This window comes from Oryctolagus cuniculus, chromosome X (genome assembly GCF_964237555.1).
Source record: "Oryctolagus cuniculus chromosome X, mOryCun1.1, whole genome shotgun sequence".
Lineage (NCBI taxonomy): Eukaryota > Metazoa > Chordata > Mammalia > Lagomorpha > Leporidae > Oryctolagus > Oryctolagus cuniculus.
The window spans coordinates 78,186,640-78,208,092 of record NC_091453.1 but is presented as its reverse complement, the minus strand read 5'-3'; the positions used below and the strand labels follow the sequence as shown (position 1 = coordinate 78,208,092).

Below are 21,453 nucleotides of genomic sequence, written 5' to 3'. Positions count from 1 at the left end.
TAAATATTTAACATTGGGTATATGAAGCCAATCAATCGTGGACTGTTAGGAGTTCATTTTTAGAACTTGAAAATTTTTTAACATAGAAGATCAAGAGAAGAAAGTGCAGACTCCTTCAGGCATTCCAGGCCTCCAAGTTCTGACTCCAAACTACCTATTTACGTGTTCACCAAACCACTTAGGCAGCTGCCACTCCTCTTCTCCCCACCCTCTCCACTTCCAATCACTCAAATCTTTTCACTAGCATTCATTAAAGTCACTGAAGAAAACTATATAAATGCTTGGCATACTCAGTTCTCATTAATCTAAAGATTGTATACATCTCTGTCACATCTACTTCAATTTACCAGTAGGTCAACACTTTTCATTTTGTTACAAATCTCCACTTCACAAACGTTTATTTTACCCTGGGCTATACTTTTTTTTAATATTTATTTATTTATTTATTTGAAAGACAGAGTTACAGAGAGGCAGAGGCAAGAGAGAGAGGTCTTCCATCTACTGGTTCACTCCCCAAATGGCAGCAACGGCAGTAGCTGAGCCAATCTGAAGCCAGGAGCCAGCAACTTCTGGGTCTCCCATGCAGATGCAGGGGCCCCAAGCACCTGGGACATCTTCCACTGCTTTCTGAGGCCATAGCAGGGAGCTGGTTCAGAAGTGGAGCAGCCAGGACTGGAACAGGCTCATATATGGGATGCCAGCACTGCAGGCAGCAGCTTTACCCACTATGCCACAGCGACGGCTGCTGTGGGCTCTACTTTGTAAACAAATACAGAAAGAATTATCAGTTAAGTTAAATGATTATGTTGTGAGAAATTACACTCACCATATGTATGACACATAAGAGAAAAAGAACTGAGAATCAGACACTACACAGTGAATTAGCGACTGAAAAGAAATTATAAATTAATGTTATACCTTATATTGCATATTCCTTATAACTCAAAACAAAGCAAGTATTAGAGAATTTCCAGAATTAAGAGAGGTGAAGAAGGAAACCAAATTAGAGAAAAGATTACAAAAGGAAATATTTTAATAAACAGTCATTAAGAACTTTGCAGTCATTCAAATCAATGTATTGGACTCCACAAAAAATATAACCTGAGGATCATAGGATCTGTAAAGTAAAATGGCCATGTACAATCAAATTTAAGAAGGAACTAATCTTTTAAATATTTTAAAGTCAGTCTTAGTAAAACAAAAAAAATGACAAGCATAAAAATAAAGTAGGTATACCTGAAAATCAGGCAAAATAAGATTTTGGAGAGCTCTTCGACAAGAACACCAAGGCCAAACAGAGGTAAAAGATTTAGAAGAGAAAGTATAAAGTTTAGAAATTTGTCCCAACCTTTTAATTAACTCTGTAATACTCGAAAAAAATGACTTAAAGCCTTTATATTTCAGTGTCTTCATAGGTAACACTGGAAAATAACAATAATGCTTAAAATGATCATCCCTCTAGATCGATGAAGCATTGATTCCAGACTCTGCTCTGGATACCAAAATATAAAATGGTGTAAGGGCCAGCATTGTGGCAGAGCAGCTTCTGACACCAGCGTCCCATATCAGAGCACTCCTTTCATAGTCCCAGCTGCTCCACTTCCCATCCAGCTCCCTGCTAATGCACCTGAGGAAGCAGCAGAAGATGGCCCAAGGACTTGGGCCCCTGCCACCCATGTGGGAGACCAAGATGGAGTTTCTGGGAGGGTCCTGGAACTGGTCTTTCAGGTGTCCTGGGGGGTCCTTGGGAACCTGTGAAAGAATGCGAGGGGTGGGGGTGTAATAAAGGCAATAGGGTGTGAGACTCAGTTGAGATTCAAGGGCAAGGAATAAATTCCAATGTTTATCTATCTTTTGGGCAATAGGGGAGAATGGCTGAGGCTTATGTCTTTATTCCATCAAATACTATAGTATTACTTGCATGGAAAATGGTTCCTGGCACTACTTACTGAGAAGTGAATGAATGCCAGGTATTGTGCTCAGCATATATGATGTTATTTATTCTCACAACAATCTTATGTGAAGAATATACTATTTTCCCTCATCTATAAAATGAAAGAACAAAAGTACATATTTTGCAGGATTGTTATATTGAGTGACAACATATATAAAGCAATTAAAACAGTTATTGGCAAATAGTAAGCCCTATTTAAATATTATTATTACAGTCAGCTCTCTGTATCAGTGGGTCTTGTGTTGTGGGTTCTACTAAACGGTCAAAAATAGGAAAGGGCCAGTGCTGTGGCATAGCAGATAAAGCCACCACCTGCATTGCCGTAATCCCATGTGGGTGCCAGTTCAAGCCCGGCTGCTCCACTTCCAATCCAGCTCCCTGCTAATATGCCTGGGAAAGCAGCAAAAGATGGTCCAGGTGCTTGGGCCCCTACACCCATGTGGGAGACCTGGAAGAAGCTCCTGGCTCCTGGCTCCAGATCGGCGCAGCTCGGGCCATTGTGGCCATTTGGGGAGTGAACCAGCAGATGGAAGACCTCTCTCTCTCTCTCTCTCTCTCTCTCTCTCTGCTTCTCCCTCTCTCTCTGTGTAACTATGACTTTCAAGTAAAATAAATAAATCTTAAAAAAAAAAAAAAAAAGGAGCTGAGGCAAGACTCCATCTCAGGCACACATTCCAGGAAGTGGCTTAACCTACTTCACCACAACACCTACCTGTAATGAACTCATTAATCCTACAGTTAACATTTGTTAACTCAAAAACGAATTGATCAAATGTATGAATAATCACTGCTACTTAAAAAAAACTATTACATACCTAATCTTCAACGTTGGTGCCAACCCTGTTATGTTCTATCTTGATTAGAATCCCTGCTCTGACACTTATAAAATGTGAAATGTAAGAAAAGTGACTTAACCTCTCACTCAGATTCAGTCTCAGATTCCTCATCTGTAAACCAGAGATCAAGGCCAAATATCTGACACAGTGGTTGAGATTGCTTGGTACACCCACGTTCCATATACGAGTGCCTAGGTTTGAGTCCCAGCTCGGCTTCTGATTCCAGCTTCCCGCTAATCTACACCCCGGGAAGCAGCAAATGATGCCTCAAGCACTTGAGTTCCTGCTGCCCTTGTAAGAGAACCAGATTGAGTTACTCATTCCTGGCTTTGGCCTGGCAAATCACTGACTACTGCAGACATTTGGGGAGTGAACCAGAGGATGGATGATCTTTCTCTCTCTTTATCCTTCCCTCCCTTACTGTTCATCCCTTTCAAATAAATGAAAACAAATGATTTTATTTGTATTATTACATGAGATAGTTATGTAAAATATCTAGCTCATTGTAATGACTATTAATTGTTACAGTTTCACTTTGCCAATAGAACACTGATGTCAGTGGGCCATGAGTTAATAACATGGCAATTCTAAATTCTTCCACGCTATTGTATTACCAACACTTTTCTTCTGTACTGCTTTTGAGGTGAAATTGAGGCCTAAATTTCTGTCTCCCCTAATCTTTGTGTTTTCACTGTGAACAGGTAACCTGACTCTAATTCCTGCTTTGCCTCTAATGCAATCCTTGACTTTTTTTTTAAAGATTTATTTATTTATTTGAAACTCAGAGTTACACAGAGAGAGGAGAGGCAGAGAGAGAGAGAGAGAGAGAGAGAGAGAGATCTTCCATCCACTGGTTCACTCCCCAATTGGCCACCATGGCTGGAGCTGGGCTGATCTGAAACCAGGAGCCAGGAGCCTCCTCTGGATCTCCCACATGGGTGTAGGGGCCCAAGGGCTTGGCCTGGGGCATCCTCTATTGCTTTCTCAGGCTACAGCAGAGAGCTGGATTAGAAGTAGAGCAGCTGGGTCTCGAACCGGCACCCATATGGGATGCCAATACTAAAGGCCAGGGCGTTAACCCACTGCACTACAGCACCGGCCCCAATCCTTGACTTTTTAAAAATTCTCATTTGAGAGGCAGAAAGAGACAGAGAGCCCCCATCTGCTGGTTCACTCCTCAAATACTAGAGCCAAAGCCAAGAGCTAGGAACTTAATCCAAGTCTCACAACATGGGTGGAAAGAACCCAACTATTTGAGTCTATCACCACTGCTCCGAGAGTACATTAGCAGGAAGCTGGAGTCAGAAGTGGAGCTGAGCATCAAACCTAGGACCTCCAATATCTAAATTGGTGATTTAACCATTAAGCCACTCATCTGCCCCCACAATCCTATAATTTGACCTTGGGATTCTAATACATTCATCTGATGCCATGGGATCCATTTAAATATCTGCTCCAAATCCTTCTTTAAAATATATCTAAGTGTGTGGCTTTATACTCAACATGAGTCTGTTACAAGTTATGAAGAATTTTCCTATTAGGATAGCATGCAAAATGTGTATTGTGGATTTTTGCTAGTTTAGATTGATCAAAAGAAATTAAACAGGACATCAACATGTAGTTATTTTAAATCTATTATGTCCAATCAGAAAACATATGACTAAGGAATATATTTCATCTTCTTTAGGATTACATTATAAAGTCTCCTCTTCAAATAGAAACATAGCAACATGTGATATGCCATTTTGGGCAAGTTTGTCTTGGGTTACCTTTCTCTTCTTAAAATATGTGAGAGATAATAATGAAACTGGGTCTCATTAAGCAAAATCCTAATTATTAAAAGTAAAAGCTAGACAACTATCATGCTACTTCTAAGCAGGCTATGCCTATTATAAAGAAAAACAGAAGTCAATATCATTTCACTAAAGCATGTTAAAGTTATGATATCAAGCTAGATTAAAACCCTAGGAGAAAATGTAAGTCCTAGAACAGCTTGGCAGCAGCATTTTCTTAAGCATAATGAAATAGAAACATTTGGACCAAATTCTGTACATAAAAATAAGGCTGGAATCAATTGACAAAGAATCAAGTTGGCCACCTACCAAGGTCTAACTATATTTCCTTACTTGAAAATTTGCTTCAAATCTTCATGACTTTAAATAGCATTTATTTCATGTAAAGTGTAGTTTAAGCAAGTTTATACTTTTTAGTTTATCTCCTGAATCACAAATACCTACGACATGAATCTCCATGGGACAGTGACTGAGGCATAACCTAGTGGCTGTGTGCCCTATTTCAAAGGGTGTATATGTCTCTGTGTATTTTGTTTTGGTGTATGATGAAATTTATTTTAAAGGTTGAATCTGTAAACCTAATGCTATAGACCTAAGAGGGTCAACATGGCCCTAAAATCCAATTTTTCTTTCCATTTTGTAACAAGATTTGCTCATTCTTGACCACAGACTACAGCATGATCCCAGTTAGCCTATTAGTACATTATTAGAGATAAGAGTCAAAGCTCTGTTCCCTAAACGAAGAGTATGTGAGCAAATATTGTAGGATGGTTTAAGATATGTTTGGTTTGGGTGAGGTGGTTGGAAATTTCAATTTTCACTTACATTATAGGTTTAAGTTGGCAATGATAATGCTCAAGAGGATATTTATTTTGCTTAAGTACTTTGTCTGCAATTATGGTATGATTCCATAAAGTAGAAGAAAATGTATTGGTTGTGATGACCTCATGTTTCACACTACGAGTGTCTAAACAGGTATAATTAATGTAGAAAACTAACATACTTTTCTGCTCTCTTGTGGTTTTAAAAGTCTCTTTATTGAAGCAGCTAACCCTACCCATTAAATAATGGAGTACATAATTCTAAGGTACTAATTAGCAAACAACTAGGTTCTTCTTGATGAACTCATCAAATTCTTCCATTTTGTATATCTTAAGCACTCTTTAACAAAAATCTTGCTCTTAAAAAACCTCCACTTAGATTAAAACCTTTTATTCAAGGACACATACATAAAGTTTGAGGAGTTTAAAATTTTCTTAGCTGCTGATGGCTTCTCCAACTGGCTTTAAGAAATAGCCTTTTGATGGGTTGGCAAAATTAAACACGTAAATGTACCACACCGTCTGGCTACTAATGTCATCTCCACTGCCATACCCTGAATTCAAGCCACTGCTTTCGCTGTACTACTATAGTAGCCTCCTAACTGAGGCCTTTCTGCTTTTATGCCTCTGCTGCTTACTAATTGCATGACCTTGGTACGTTTCTTATCCTATCTCAGCCTCCTTCCCTAGTCTTAAAAATAGGGATGCCAGTACTACCTACCACACAGTGATATTGTGAGGATTAGAATTAGTTAACAGGTCTGGCACCTGGAAGAGTATCTAGCACATTGTAAGTACTCATGGGTGACAGCTAGTATTATTATCATTAACATACTCTACTGGCTAACAATATCTAACACTGAAAAGTAAATTATCTCTATTAATGTCACAATAGTTGGATGAGGCAAACACTGTTGTCCCAATCTTGTAAGTAAAGAAACTACTATGCTTCAAAGAAATTATGTAACTTGTCCAAGGTCTCAGGTGAGAAGTGGACAAGTAAAAATATTTGAACAGAAGCATAAACATAAAACCACTCTCCAATTATAACTGTTGACAGTTAAATAATCCTTAGTCACTTAACTGCTTCTAAATTATCCTCATATAACAGTGATTACTGCTTGCTAAGTACTGCTTGCTTAACTTAAATAAAATTGCTGGGGCCCGCATTGTGGCGTAGCGGGTAAAGCTGCCGTCTGCAGTGCCTGCATCTCATGTGGGTGCTGGTTCACGTCCCCGCTGCTCTACTTCCGTTCAGGCTCGCTGCTGTGGCCTGGGAAAGCAGTGGAAGATGGCCCAAGTCCTTGGGCTCCTGCACCCACATGGGAGACCCAGAAGAAGCTCCTGGCCCCTGACTTCAGATCGGCACAGCTCCAGCTATTGCGGCCAACTGGGGAGTGAGCCAGCAGATGGAAGACCTCTCTCTCTTTCTCTGCCTTTCCTTCTCTCTGTGTAATTCTGACTTTCAAATAAATAAATAAATATTTTAAAATTGCTAAATTTACTCATTAACAACTTCCATCAAACATCAAATCAACCTACCATCTTTTATGGGCTTACATAGACAGGCCTTTTAAAATTATTTATTAATTTTCATTTATTTCAAAGGCAGACAAAGAGAGACAAAGAGACAGAGATTGAAATCCTTCATCTGGCTGGCTCACTCTTCAAATGCCTGCAACAGCTGGGACTGGGCCTTGCTGGGGCCAGGATCCTGGAGTTCAATCCAGGTCACCCATTTGGGTGGCAGGGACCCAAGTACATGAGCCATCACCAGCTGCCTCCCAGAGTATGCATTAATGGGAAGCTGGAATCAGAAGCAGAGTTGGAATTAGAACTGAGGAACTCCAATATGGAAGAAGGCATCCCTAGCAGCATCTTAACCAATGTGCTAAAATACTCACTCCTAAACTGGTCTCTTTAAAATTACCATAAGGGGCTGGCATTATGGCATAGTACGTGGAGCTGCAGGCTGTGACACTAGCATCCCATACAGGTGTCGGTTCAAGAACCAGCTGCTCCACTTCTGATTCAGCCCCCTGCTAATGCACCTGGGAAAGCAGCAGAGGATGGCCCAAATGCTTGTGCTCCTGCACCCACGTGGGAGACCTGGTTGAAGCTTCTGGCTCCTAGTTTTGGTCTGGCCCAGTCCCAGCCATTGCGGCCATTTGGGGAATAAACCAGCAGATGGAAGATCTTTCTCTCTTTCTTTCTGTCTCTCCCTGTCTCTCTGTAATTCTGCCTTTCAAATAAATAGATCTTTAAAAACAAAGTATTAGAAGCCCAAGATTATCATACAACAACCTTTTAAAAGGGTTTTTTCCCTTCATTATGTAAACTTATGTGCACTTACAAAGGTTTGTATTTGGTGATAAAATTTTTGTATATTAGCCTCAAGTTTTCCCATGGCACAAATTTTTATTTATTATTTAATCTTATTTATAAATGTTTATATTTAATCATTTTATAACATATTAAAGGCATTATTTTATTGTTAAATTCTTCTTACAGCTATCATAGCCATATATGATACTATGTATTATACAATATACACGACACTATATATTATATATAATATGTATGTATTATATATAATATATATGATACTATATATTATACAATATTCCATATATACTATCTGACTCATGTTTCTGTTATTCGATATTTAGGTTCTTACTAACATTCCTGAATTTTTTTAAAAAATTTACTTGAAAGACAGAGTTACAGAGAGAGAGAAGGAGACTCAGAGAGTGAGAGAGCTTCCATCTACTGTTTCACTTCCCAGATGGCTGCAATGGCCAGAGTTGGATCAGGCAGAAACCAGGAGCCTGGAACTCCATGTAGGTCTCCCATATGAGCGGCCAGGGTGCGAGTACTTGGGCCATCTTCTGTTGCTTTCTCAGACACATCAGCAAGGAGCTAAATTGGAAGTGAATGGGTGCTCATACAGGATGCCAGCATCACAAGTGGCTTAAACTCCTGCACCACAACGCTGACCCCATTATTCCTAAATTATGCATTACCTTGCTGTTAAGATACTATGAATAAATCCTCTTTTGTTTTTTATGATTTACTTATGCTAGAGTCCAAGAAGTTCTATTATTCAATCATGGGATAGAAATACTTCAAGTATCTTAATAAATATGACCAAAACTTCACTAATTTACATTGTCAACAGCAACATATGCAAGAACATCTTTGTCAGCACTGATGTTAAGATTTTAAATATCTATATTATATTACATATAATCAAAAAATGAAGAGGTTTAATTCTTCTGCTCTAGTCCAACATGGAATAAAGGGGATGGAATTTATACTCCAACTTGAAACAACCAAGAACTTAAGATAATGTACATAAGACAATGGTTGGTTTTCAAGAATCTGAACATCAGGCAACAAAAACACTGATACAGAAATTATGAGACACAAATGAGGTAAGCCCAGCAAGTGCCCAGTCTTACTATTTTGAGAGAATTTTCTCATTAGGATATAAGCAGGGGAAGTCCAAGGAGGGAAAATCCAGGCAGGATATAAAGGACAATCTGAATGAGAGAAAGATGAGATATATTTATTTTTATTTATTTATTTGTAAAGCGAAAAGAGAGAGAGAGAGAGGGAGAGAGCACTTCAATCCACTGGCTCACTCCCCAGATGCCCACAAGTGGATCTATGAACTCAGTACATGTCTCCCACAGGGGTGGCAGGAACTCAATTACCTGAGCCATCACCATTTCTTCCCAGGGTCTGTATTAGTGGGAAGCTAGAGTCAGGAGCCAGAACTGGGGATAGAGCCCAGGTAACTCCAGTATGGGATGCAGGCATCTTAACCACTATGCCAAATGCCTGCCCTGAAAGGCCCACTTTCAAGGACATTGAGACAAGTACAAGTTATAAAACAGCACTGAATAGGAGACAGCTGCACAGAGAGAGAACACAGGAGATATGCAGAGGACATCTTTGAATACTGAGCAGAATGAAGAGAAGAACACAAGGTCCCAAAAATATTCATTCAAAAGGAAAAAGGTTGCAGTGCCTAGATCTCGCACAGGGCACGAATTGGGACTCAGTCCTACTAGCAAGACTGGAAAGCTTCTTAATTCATGGATATTGGGTTGAGAAGCAAGAGTCTTGCTTCACTAGTGAAGGATAATTAACCCTAAATGAAACACTGCTCTTGTCTCACCTATGAAATCTTAAAAGTAAGAATTAAAAGATCAGTTTCCAAATAACTCAAGTGTGTCCCAGAACACACTTCAAGAAATTTATAAGTATACAAAAATACTCAGCAGGCAAGAAAGACAACAGTAGCAATTTTTGGTATACAGTGAAAAAATTACTATGTATGCAAAAGAACAGAAAAGTTTGATGCATGATGAGAAGAAGAACTCATCAATTAAAAACAACCTACAACTGATACAGATATTAAAGTTAGGAAACCCAGGGCATGGGCATTTAGCATAGCAGTTAGGATGCCAATTAAGATGCCTGAATCTCATATTGGAATACCTGGGTTTGACCCCTGGCTCTGGCTCCTGATTTCAGCTTCCTGCTGTGGATGGCCCTCAGAGGCAGTGGTGATGGCTCAGGTCATTGGGCTCCTGCCGTTCATATGGGAGACCTTGATTGAGTTATTTGCTCCTGACTTCAGCTCTGGCTCAGCTCTGATCCAGCCCAGTTGTGAGAATTTGGGGAATAAACCAGTAGCTGGGAGCACTCTCTCAAAAAAAAAAATCTTAAAATTAGTAAACACAAACAACAAAAGTCATTGTAACTGTGTTCTTTATGTTCAGATTGATAACAGAGACATGGAAGATTAGAGAAAAAAAGACTGAGGGTGAGCCTTTGGCTTAGCAGTTAAAATTCCATGTATGAAATGCGAATCACATGTTGGAGTGCCAGGGTCAAGTTCCAGCTTCTCTACTTCTGATCAGCTTCCTGTTAATGTGTACTCTGGCAGGCAGTAGGTGATGGATGGCTCAAGTACTTGGGTCTCTGTCACCAAATCTGGATACCCAGATGGAGTTCTGGGTTCTTCTGGCCTGGTCCATCCCAGGATATTTTGGGCATTTGGAGAGTGAACCAGTAGATAGAATCTCTCTCTCTCTCTCTCTCTCTCTCTCTTGCTGCCTTTCAAATAAAATGAAAATAAATAAATAAAATTTTTAAGAATAAAAAATGACCCAAATTGAACATATTATCATGAAAACTATGACAAAGACAAAAAAAGAAGTGATTAACTGCAGATCAGACATTGCAGAAGAAAAGATTAATGACTGTAAAGCCATAGCACTAGAAACCATCTAAAAAGAAACACAAAGATTAAAAAGAACAAAAATAAACAGAGGAGGAGGTGGTATTGTGCAAGAGGTAAACCTGTGGTCTGCAATGCCTGCATCTCATAACAGAGTTCCAGTTTGGATTATGGCTGCTGTGCTTCTGATGCAGCGTCCTACTAATGTGCCTGGGAAAGCAGTGGAGGATGGCCCAAGTAGTTGGGCCCCTATCACCAATGTAGGAGACCTGGATGGAGTTCTGGGCTCCAAGCTTCAGTCTGAACCATCCCCAATCATTATGATCATTTGAGGAGTGAAACAGCAGATGGAAGACTTCTCTCTCTCCCATCACACAGCCTTTCAAATAAATAATATTTAAAAATAAAAAATAAAAAAATTAACAGAGCAAAGAGATACTTTCAACTAATATATAGTTAGAGTCTCAAAAAAAAGGCAACAGAGATAAGTGACAAAATAACTTGAAGAAATAATGACAATTTGATAAAAGTGATAAACTAATAGCTCCAAGAAGTTCAATAAAACCCCAAACACAAGAAATACAAAGGAAACTGCACCAAAGCACATCATAATCAAATCCTTCTAAGCTGATGACAAAGACAAAATCCCTTTTTAAAAAAGCTCTTATTTATTTGTTTTAAAGGTAGAGTGAGAAAGAGGGAGAAAAAGAGAGATCTTCCATCTACAGGAATAACTACCACAGCCAGTACTAGGCCAGGCCAAAGCCAGAGATCAGGAACTTCATGTAGGTGTCCCACAAGGGTGGCAGGGACCCAAGTATTTGAGCCATTATCTGCTGCCTCCCTGAGTGTGCATTAGCAAGAAACTGGATCAGAAGTGAGGGCCGGACTCAATCTCAGGCACTCTGATAAGGGGATGCAGGCATTCCAAGTGAAGTTTAATCTCAAGATTTACCCAAAGGGAAAATCTTAAAAGCACCACAGTAAAAGATAAATGATGTACAGAGAAAAAGAGTTAAAGATGATAGATCAGAATCAATGCATATGAGAAAACAAAGTAGTAACACCTTTAAAGTACTGGAAGAAAAAATTGTCAACCTAGAATTCTACATTCACTGAAAATACCCTTCAAAAATGAAGGCTGAAAATGCTTTTCAAATTATTCAAAAGTTGAAAAAATTCATCTCCAATAGACTCCACACTCTGAGAACACAGAAGGAAAATGATACTAAACATAAGCATTGTCCTGTACACAAGAATGAACACTGGAAATGGTAACTTCATAGGTAAATTTTATTTTAAAATTTCTTTTTACTTAAATCCCCTTAAAATATAAGTAGAGGGCTGCATGGTGGCACAGTGGGTTAAGCTATCACTTGGGGTGCCCACATCCCATATTAGAATGCCAGTTCAAGTCCCAGCTACTCCTCCTCCAATCCAGCTTCCTGCTAATACATCCTGGGAAACAGCAGATGATGGTTTAAGTATTTGGGCCCTGGACAACCATGCATCCTTTTGCAGTAAAGCTGGTTATGACTTGATCTAAGTGTTTAACAATTGGGGCTGGCCGGCACCGTGGCTCAATAGGCTAATCCTCCATCTGTGGCACTGGCACACCGGGTTCTAGTCCCCGTCGGGGCGCCAGATACTGTCCCAGTTGCTCCTCTTCCTGTCCAGCTCTCTGCTGTGGCCCGGGAGTGCAGTGCAGGATGGCCCAAGTGCTTGGGCCCTGCACCCGCATGGGAAACCAGGAGAAGCACCTGGCTCCTTGCTTCGGATCAGCGTGATGCAACTGCCGCAGGGCGCCGGCCGCAGTGGCCATTGAGGGGTGAACCAACGGCAAAAGGAAGACCTTTCTCTCTGTCTCTCTCTCTCACTGTCCACTCTGCCTGTCAAAAATAAATAAATAAATAAATAAATAAATAAAATTAAAAAAAAAAAAAATTGGGCTGTTAAGTCTGACCATACATCACTGCGATAGAATGTGGGCTTTTTCAAACGTGAAGATACAAGTCTTAACCACAGTGTGACTTATGGTTTCCTTAAAGAAAAAAAAAAAAGTAAACCTGGCAGCTACAGAATACACTATGTGCATTTATAATAGCTATTTTATATATTGTAGTTTCAACATTTTTAAATTAAATGTTTTGCATTCACACACACACACACACAAAACACCAACATAGAAAAACAATAGCATAAAGAAAAGGTCAAATCCAGCAGTTCATCTATGTTTGTAAATAAAGTTCTAATGGCACACAGTCCTGCCCATTGGTTCCCAATTGTCTCTGGCTGATTTTGCACTATAATAGCAGTATTTAATGAGTAGTGACAGAGACTGGATAGCAGCATCCCATATAAGCACCAGTTCAAGTCCCAGTTGCTCCACTTCTAATCCAGTTCTCTGCTAATGTACCTGGGAAAGCAGCAGAAGATGGCCCAAGTGTTTAAGCCCCTGCCACCCACATCCAGATGGAGTTCTAGGCTTCTGGCTTCAGGTGGCCCAGCACTGGACATTGTGGCCACTTGGGGAATGAAACAGCAGATGGAAGATCTCTTTCTCTCCATAATTCTATCTTTCAAATAAATAACTAATTTCTTTAAAAAGGATGATAGAAATAAGCAAAGCCATATTAAAAATCTCTAAATGTTAATGCAAATAAATGTAAATAAGACCTTATTTCAAAAGCAGAAATGGTCAAGTTATATAAATGCCTGCAATAGCCAGGGCAGGGCCAGGCTGAAGCCAGGAGTCCAGATCTCTATTGAAGTTTCCCATGTAGGTGGCAGGAACACAATCATCAGAGATATCACCTGCTGCCTCCTAGGATACATAGGCAGGAAGCTGGATCAGAAGCGGAGTAGCCAGGACTGGAACCAGGCACTCGGATATGGGATGCAGGCATCCTGAAGCACAGCTTAACCTACTGCACCACGTTTTTTGTTTTGTTTTGTGTTTAGATTTTTTTAAAAAGATTTATTTATTTATTTGAATGTCACCATTACAGAGAGAGAGAGAGGGAGAGAGAGAGAGAGAGAGAGAGGTCTCCCACAATGGCCAAGGCTGGGCTAAGCTGAAGCCAGGAGACTGGAACTCCACCTGGGTCTCTCATGTGGGTGCAGAGGCCCAAGGAATTGGGCTGTCTTCCACTGCTTTCCCAGGCACAATAGAGGGAGCTAGATCAGAAGTGGAGCAGCTGGAACTTGAACCTGAGACTGTATGGGATATGAGTCACAGGCAGTGGCTTAACTTGCTGTACCATAACCCTAGCCCCTGTTTATTTATTTTCATCTACTTGAAAGACAGAGAGAGAGCCGGCGCCGCGGCTCACTAGGCTAATCCTCCACCTTGCGGTACCACACACCGGGTTCTAGTCACGGTCGGGGTGCCGGATTCTGTCCCAGTTGCCCCTCTTCCAGGCCAGCTCTCTGCTGTGGCCAGGGAGTGCAGTGGAGGATGGCCCGAGTACTTGGGCCCTGCACCCCATGGGAGACCAGGATAAGTACCTGGCTCCTGCCATCGAATCAGCGTGGTGCGCTGGCCGCAGCGTGCCGGCCGCGGCAGCCATTGGAGGGTGAACCAACGGCAAAGGAAGACCTTTCTCTCTGTCTCTCTCTCTCACTGTCCACTCTGCCTGTCAAAAAAAAAAAAAAGAAAGAAAGAAAGAAAGAAAAGACAGAGAGAGAGAGAACATAAATTAGAAATACTTTACACTGCAGAGAAATAAAAACTCAAAACATTATTTTGTGGGATGGCACTAAAGCAAACATTGGGAAAAGGCTTTCAGCATTAAACACCTGTAATAGAAAAGAGGTCTTAAATCAGTGACCTTTCCTTCCATATGAATCTAGAAAAGAACAGATTATATAAGTAAACAGGAGGGGCCAGCGCTGCGGCCTAGCAGGTAAAGCCGCCACCTACAGTGCCTGCGTCCCATATAGGTGCCAGTTCAAGTCCCGGCTGCTCCACTTCCTATCCAGTTCTCTGCTGCGGCCTGGGAAAGTGATGAAGGACGGCCCAAGTCCTTGGGCCCCTGCATCCACATGGGAGACCCGGAGGAGGCTTCTGGCTTCAGATCTGCTCAGTTCTGGCCATTGCGGCCATCTGGGGAGTGAACCAGCAAATGGAAGACCTCTCTCTCTCTGCCTCTCCTTCTCTCTCTGGGTAATTCTGACTTTCAAGTAAATAAATAAATCTTAACCAAAAAAAAGTAAACAGGAAAGAAATAATAAAGAGCAGGGTAGAAGTCTAATGAAATAGAACAAGAAAATGATAGAGAAAAATCTATGAAATCAAAACCTTGTTTTTTGAAAAGATTGATAAAATTGATAACCTTTGAACACACTAATCACAATAAACAGAAAGAAGACACAAATTACCAATATCAACAGTGAAAGAGGAGAGGTGGGTACTGTGGCACCAGATTAAGCCACCACTTGGGAAGTCTGCATTCTGCATTGGGGTGCCTGATTCTGTCCCAGCTCCTCTTCTTCCATTCCAGCTTCCTGGTAAGTTTTGTCTTGGGAGCCAGCAAGTGATGGATCAAGTACACAGGTCCCTGCAATCCATGTGGGAGACTCAGAAACTCCATTTGAGTTTCTGGCTCCTGGCTTTGGCTTGGTCCAGCCCTGGTCATTGTGAACATTTGAGTAATGAACCATCAGATGGAAGATTTCCCTTTCTCTCTTTGCCTATGTTGCTCTTGATTTCAAATAATTTTTTTTCAAAATAGTATGCAAGGGCAAAAAAGAATATGAGAGGGAACGTAACTACAGAATGTATAGACTTTAAAGTGATAATACTGTTATGAAGAACTTTATGGTAATAAATTTCACAACAGATTAAATGGAAAATTCCGTAGAATATACAAAACTTACTCAAGAAAAATTAAATAAAATGAATACCTCTATATCTATTAAAGAAATTAAAATTTTATTTTAGAATCTTCTCATAAAGAAAACTCCAAACCCCTATGGCTTCATTGAAGAAATCTATAAAATATATTTAAGGGCAAAATATTACAAATTCTACATGAATACTCTATGGAAGAGAAACGATATTATTATACTAACTTATTAGACCAGTGTGGCATTGCCATTAAAAAAAGGTAAAGGGAGTCAGCACTGTGGTGTAGTGGGTAAAGCCACTGCCTGTGGCACCAGCATCCTATATGGGCAGCGGTTCAGGTCCCCACTACTCCACTTCCAATCCAGCTCTCTGCTAATGTGCCTGGGAAAGCAGCAGCAGATGGCCCAAGTCCTTGGGCCCCTGCACCCATGTGGGAGACACAATAGAAGCTCTTGGCCCCTAGCTTCAGTCTGGCACAGCACCAGCCATTTTGGTCATTTGGGGAGTGAACCAGCAGATGGAAGACTGATATGTCTCTCTTTCTCTCTCTCTCTCTCTCTCTCTCTCTCTCTCTCTCTCTCTCCTTTTTAAATAAATAAGTCTTTTTTTAAAAAAAAAGACTGAGATATCACAAGAAATGTAAACAACAGACTAACATCATTCATTAATATAGATGCTAGAAAAACAAACCAAATTCAGCAAACTGAATCAACAATACTTTCAGAGGATAACACATCAAGATCCACTGGAGATTAACATTAAAAAAAATTAATCCATGTAATTCACCACATAAACAAATTAAAAAAGAAAAAAATTATCTCTGAATTCTCTTTAACATGTAACTCTTTTTTAATGTTTATTCATTTTGCTTATTTGAAAGTCAAAGTAACAGAAAGAGACAGAGACAGAGATCTTCCATCCACTGGTTCACTCACCAAATACCTGTAATAGCTGGGGCTGGGCCAGACTGATACCAGGAGCCAGACAACTCCATCCAGGTCTCATACATGGGTAGTATGGACCCAAGTACTTAAGACATCACCTGCTGCCTCCCAGGATTCATTAGCAGGAAGGTGGCTAGGAAGCAGAGAAGCCAGGACTAGAACTGGCACTCTGATAAGGAATGCAAGCATCCCAAGAAGCAGCCTAAATCCATTGCTCTGCATGCCTGCCCTACCACTGACTTCTGATAAAAAAAAAAGAAAAAAAAAAAACTATGTAAATGAAATAGAAACTTCCTCAGATACCAGAGGATCTGTGAAACACACACAGCTAACAATAAACTTAATAATGGAAGATTAAATGCGTTCTCTCCAAGATCAGGAACAAGACAAGATGTCCATTGAACATTGTATTAAAGTGTCTGGACAGAATAAGAAGGCAAAGAAAGGAAAAAAGAAAGGAGTGGGGAAGGAGGGAATATGAAAGGAAGAGAGAAAGAAAGAATGGAAATAATGGAAATATAGGAAGAAATATTTGTGGCCTTAATTTAAGCAAATAGTCTTAGGTAAGATACTAACAGCACAATCTACAAAAGAAAAAAAAATGAAAAATTGGACTTGATCAGAATTATAAACCTCTACACTTTGAAAAACAAAATTGAGGGTTTTTTCCTCTCTTGGGAGCCCCCCCTCCATGCTGCTCCAGCCAGAGGTTTTTGATTCTAATAAATCTTGCTTTTTAAATCTCTGCTTGCCCGCTTGGAAATTCTTCTTCCAAGTGAGACAAAGAACCGAGGTAATAGTATGTTCTCCACCATCATTTCTCCATAACGTTTTGGTCCCGTGACTCGGATACCAACTCCAACGTGACACAGATCCTGCTCCAATTTGACTCCAGCTTGTGTCAGATTATCCAGCCAGACCAGTGAGCATGTGGACCACTTTCCCTTTTTTCCAGAGAGTCTCTCTCCTCCATAGTAACTCTTTTTTCAAAATACTGGGTCCCTGTCAAACAAACAAAATTTTTAAAAGTGATTAGCACGGCTGCCATTCTTAAGGCTTGGGGTAAGGCTTGCTGACCAAAGCCAGATCAATTCCCTGGAGCTGAGACTATCCTAACTCCTCTTTTTTCCAGTGTGGATTGGCCCTTCACGTGGGATTAGAAGGCGGCCTTGAGACAACTGATGGATTCTGGCTGGGGCTACACCTCAGTGTTTCTGTAAGGTCTCTTGACCGGGCACCAGACCCCAATACCCAAAATGGTGTTGGGCTGTGAAACACTTCCCCTCTCTCTTGTTTGGATCGACCTTTTATGTGGGACTGGAAGAAGGACTTGAAACAACTGACAGATTCTGGCTGGGGCTACACACCAGCGCTTCCAGAAGGTCTCTTGCCCAGGCACCAGACCCTGACAACCAGAATGATGTTGGGCTGAGAAATGCACTTTCCTGCAGGGAGCAAATCCCCTGCCCTTTTGGAATCCTCGTGAGCTGTAAAGCCAGAGGCTCTGCTCTTCATACTTGTCCTCTCAGCTCTGGGAATGTTGGTTGGTCCAACTCAGATTACTTTCGCAGAGATTGGTCTGACATGTGGGACTGGGAGAAGTGGCCAGGGCCACTCTCTGGCATTTTTCAAGGACTCCCTGACCAGAAACCAGACCCCAACAGCCCATTAAGGTGTTGGCCGAAAACTGCATTCTGTTCTTCCTTCCTCAGAGATTAATTTGTTGGTGAGACTGAGCACAGCTTGTAGCGAGGCCATGGGCTCTGGGCTCCATACCTCAATAAGTTTTTCTTTTACCCCAGATCCCAATAAGATCTCTGTCTCTCTCTGCTCCTCTAAATGCTTTCCGTATCTCACCAGGTCTCCTATAAATGTGGGTATTTCCTAGATAATTCATTCATTAGTTCTGGATTAAAGTCTAATTATCTCATTTTCAGACAGGTAGTTTCTCGATCTAGACTCCTATTAGATGCAGCTCCCCACATGACCCAAACTTCTGTAGACAAGTCTCAGCACGTCTCTGGTATCCCCTGTCTTCCTTCTTAAGTCTTCTCTTTTGGGTCACTTCTGTCTGGTCCTTCCTATGTAGTATATACCTCAGAGGAGGTTTACTGGGGAGAATTTTATTTCCCCAGTATGCTTCTTTGTGACTTCACGTGTCTAGCCTCCAATCTAGGGAGTAACCAGGACTGGCACTCTCACCAAACTGTAGCTTAAAAATCCTTTGCTAAGGCTCTTGTCATGATAGCTCATTTTTTTATTTGAAGATCTATTTACTTGAAAGTCAGAGTTACACAGAAAGAAGGAGAGGCAGAGAGAGAGAGAGAGAGAGAGAGAGAGAGAGAGAGAGAGAGAAAGAGAGAAGTCTCCCATCCACTGGTTCACTCCCCAGTTGGCCACAATGGCCGGAGCTGTGCTGATCTGAAGCCAGGAGCTTCTTCCAGGTCTCCCACGTGGGTGCAGGGGCCCAAGGACTTGGGCCATCTTCCATTGCTTTCCCAGGCCATAGCAGAGAGAGCTGAATCAGAAGAAGAACAGCCAGGACTCAAACCGGCACCCATATTGGATGCCGGCACCACAGGCTGTGGCTTTACCCGCTATGCCACAATGCTGGCCCCCAAGGCTCATTATTGAAATCAGGTCTATTAGATAAGACTCAAGGTTAAGAGACATAGAACTATTTTTCCTTATGTATAAGAACAAAGTGACAGTATACATTTGACCAGGCAGAGTCCCATTCTAGCACACCACCAGTAAGGGAACTGATCACACCCTGCATGTGCTATTCTGACAAATATATACCCTAGGCTGCAGGCGTGGAAGGCTGAGCGAGAGTGGGTGATACACGCTAATCCTATCCTCACCTTCCTCCCTTCTTTTTGGGCTTCAGTGCACATCTGGATGCCACAGGCAGTGAGAGAGTTTGAGAGACATCTCAAACTCAGGAGACCTAAGATCTGAAGAATGCTTCTGTTTTTATGCTCTCTTTCCAGCCAGGAGGCAAGCCATATACTTTATTTCTTTGACCCCTGAGCTTAAAGAAAAATGCCTCATCTTTTTCTGCACCACCATTTGGCCTGCTTACAAGCTAGAGGATGGGGAAGTTAGCCTAAGTGAGCTGTGAAAAGTACCAGCCCCTCTACTGTGACTCCCCATCTCAGAACTCTGTCTCCTAACTGGCCTCTTGCCTCTATTACCCTGCATGTGCTCTGATAGGCATTAAATTCTTTTTCAGATTATCACAGCGTCCTTGGATCTATTTAGTGAGCCACTAAGGTCCCTCTGTTATCACATTTGACTATTGCTCAGGCCTTTAATCCTGGTAGAGGAGAGTTTTTTTTTTTTTTTTAATCAGATGACCATTGCCCCCACTGTAGTTTTACCAGGGGTTTCTAGGCAAGAATCTTCTAGGCAAGAAACTTCAGATGCTATTGAACATATATGGATTAATCCAGATGATGAAGTCTTGGACTTGAGACATCTCCTGACCTGACTCCTCATCTCTAAGGCTGGTTTGACTGACAGACCATGATTAATCACTTCCAGTATTGGCTTTTGGTTCGGGGGCATAAGGTTATTGTCTCTTTGCAGGGCCTTCACTTTTTCTCTCTACCTTGCCTCTTCATGGGCTCTTACAGGAGCCTCCTTGTAGGTTGATGCCCTTTATTCTGCCTCCTATCAGATTCTCCTCCTTAGGGAATCTCTGGAGGGTTGCCCATCATCTCTGATGGATGCAGTATCCCGTTAAGTCTAACATAATGGTGAACAATCTCCAGTGGACTTCTCATCCTTGGCACATCAGCCACTAGCCTTGCAGCCACTAGCCACTAGCCTACAGTTACCCTTTTTGCAGCTGCTGAACCTTTTGTTTCGAAGGTAGTCCCAAGTAGCTGACTCCTGACTAGGCATTGCTGGCCTAAGGTGTTTTTTCTTTGGGTAAAAAGAAAAGTAGACTCCAATTAAAATCTAAAAAGACGTCTTTGGTAAATAACAATCTTGTGCATGAGAAATTGGCTCAGCTGTAACTGGACATTGGGTTTAAAGAAATTTCTCTCTTTTGAATCTAAGAAGATCACTGCCTTTAAAAAAGTATTGTATTGTAACTTGCCAAACTTGTTTTACAACTTGGTTTAACAGGTTTCTGAAATAGCAATTGGCAATCTGATTGTCACAGTCCCCCTAAAGTAGACTTTGCAATCTCTGGTTTAATGTCACTGATTTATAGTTAGAGTTTTATAAAAAGTAAAAAGAAGTATAATTCCATATAAGTGTAATTTTGACCTTAATTCAGATACAGGTATGATATAATATCAGCATCTTAAGTAATCTAGGTGTAATTGCTAAATATAAATTGGGTAAAGCAAATGAGATAAATGTGTCTAAATGTAAACTTTGGTACTCTTAGCACCTTATATTCTGTGGAAAAACTATTTGCTAACATGTTTTCACAAACTGTTGGTATGAAAATAGTTCAACACTGCTTGAAAGTAACTAAGGTTGTTATCTCATTTAGAAAATGTTGTCTTAATTTGGAGATTTCTAAACAGTTACTTCAAAATATAAATCATGAAAATCAGCAGATAGAAAGCAAAAGCTATTAGTCTATTTGACATAAAATTAGAATCTGATCCTCTGTTAAAACAATGAGGTTCCTGCCATGCACATATGTTAGTAAATATTTTGAAATAAGTCTTAAAAATCTGTTTTAAAACTGTAGTATTGCCTTTTAATAGTTTTGTTTAATTGGAGACTCTCTGTCAGTCTTCTAACCAGCTCCAGTAAGCTATTTTCTCTTCCCTAGTTCTGACTCTGTTAAAATTGTTCCAAGTTATGGGATGATTCCATATTCTAACTAATTTAACTTTTTATTTGTGATTCTTGGGATGACCAAAGAGACACAGATTTTGGGTTCTGTTTATGTAATCTATTGTGTTCTCCTAATGTCTCTGTTAAGTTCTAATTGTTTAAAAACAGCTAAGTTTTTTCTTAAGAGTAATGGTTTGTT

At 40.7% G+C, this 21,453-nt stretch overlaps 1 protein-coding gene across 7 annotated transcripts in view; it reads right to left on the bottom strand.

The window, feature by feature from the left end:
- The window catches only part of LRCH2 (leucine rich repeats and calponin homology domain containing 2), a 197,033-nt gene that overhangs the window by 135,621 nt on the left and 39,959 nt on the right, over positions 1–21,453 (bottom strand). The gene's annotated exons all lie outside the window — the stretch shown is intronic.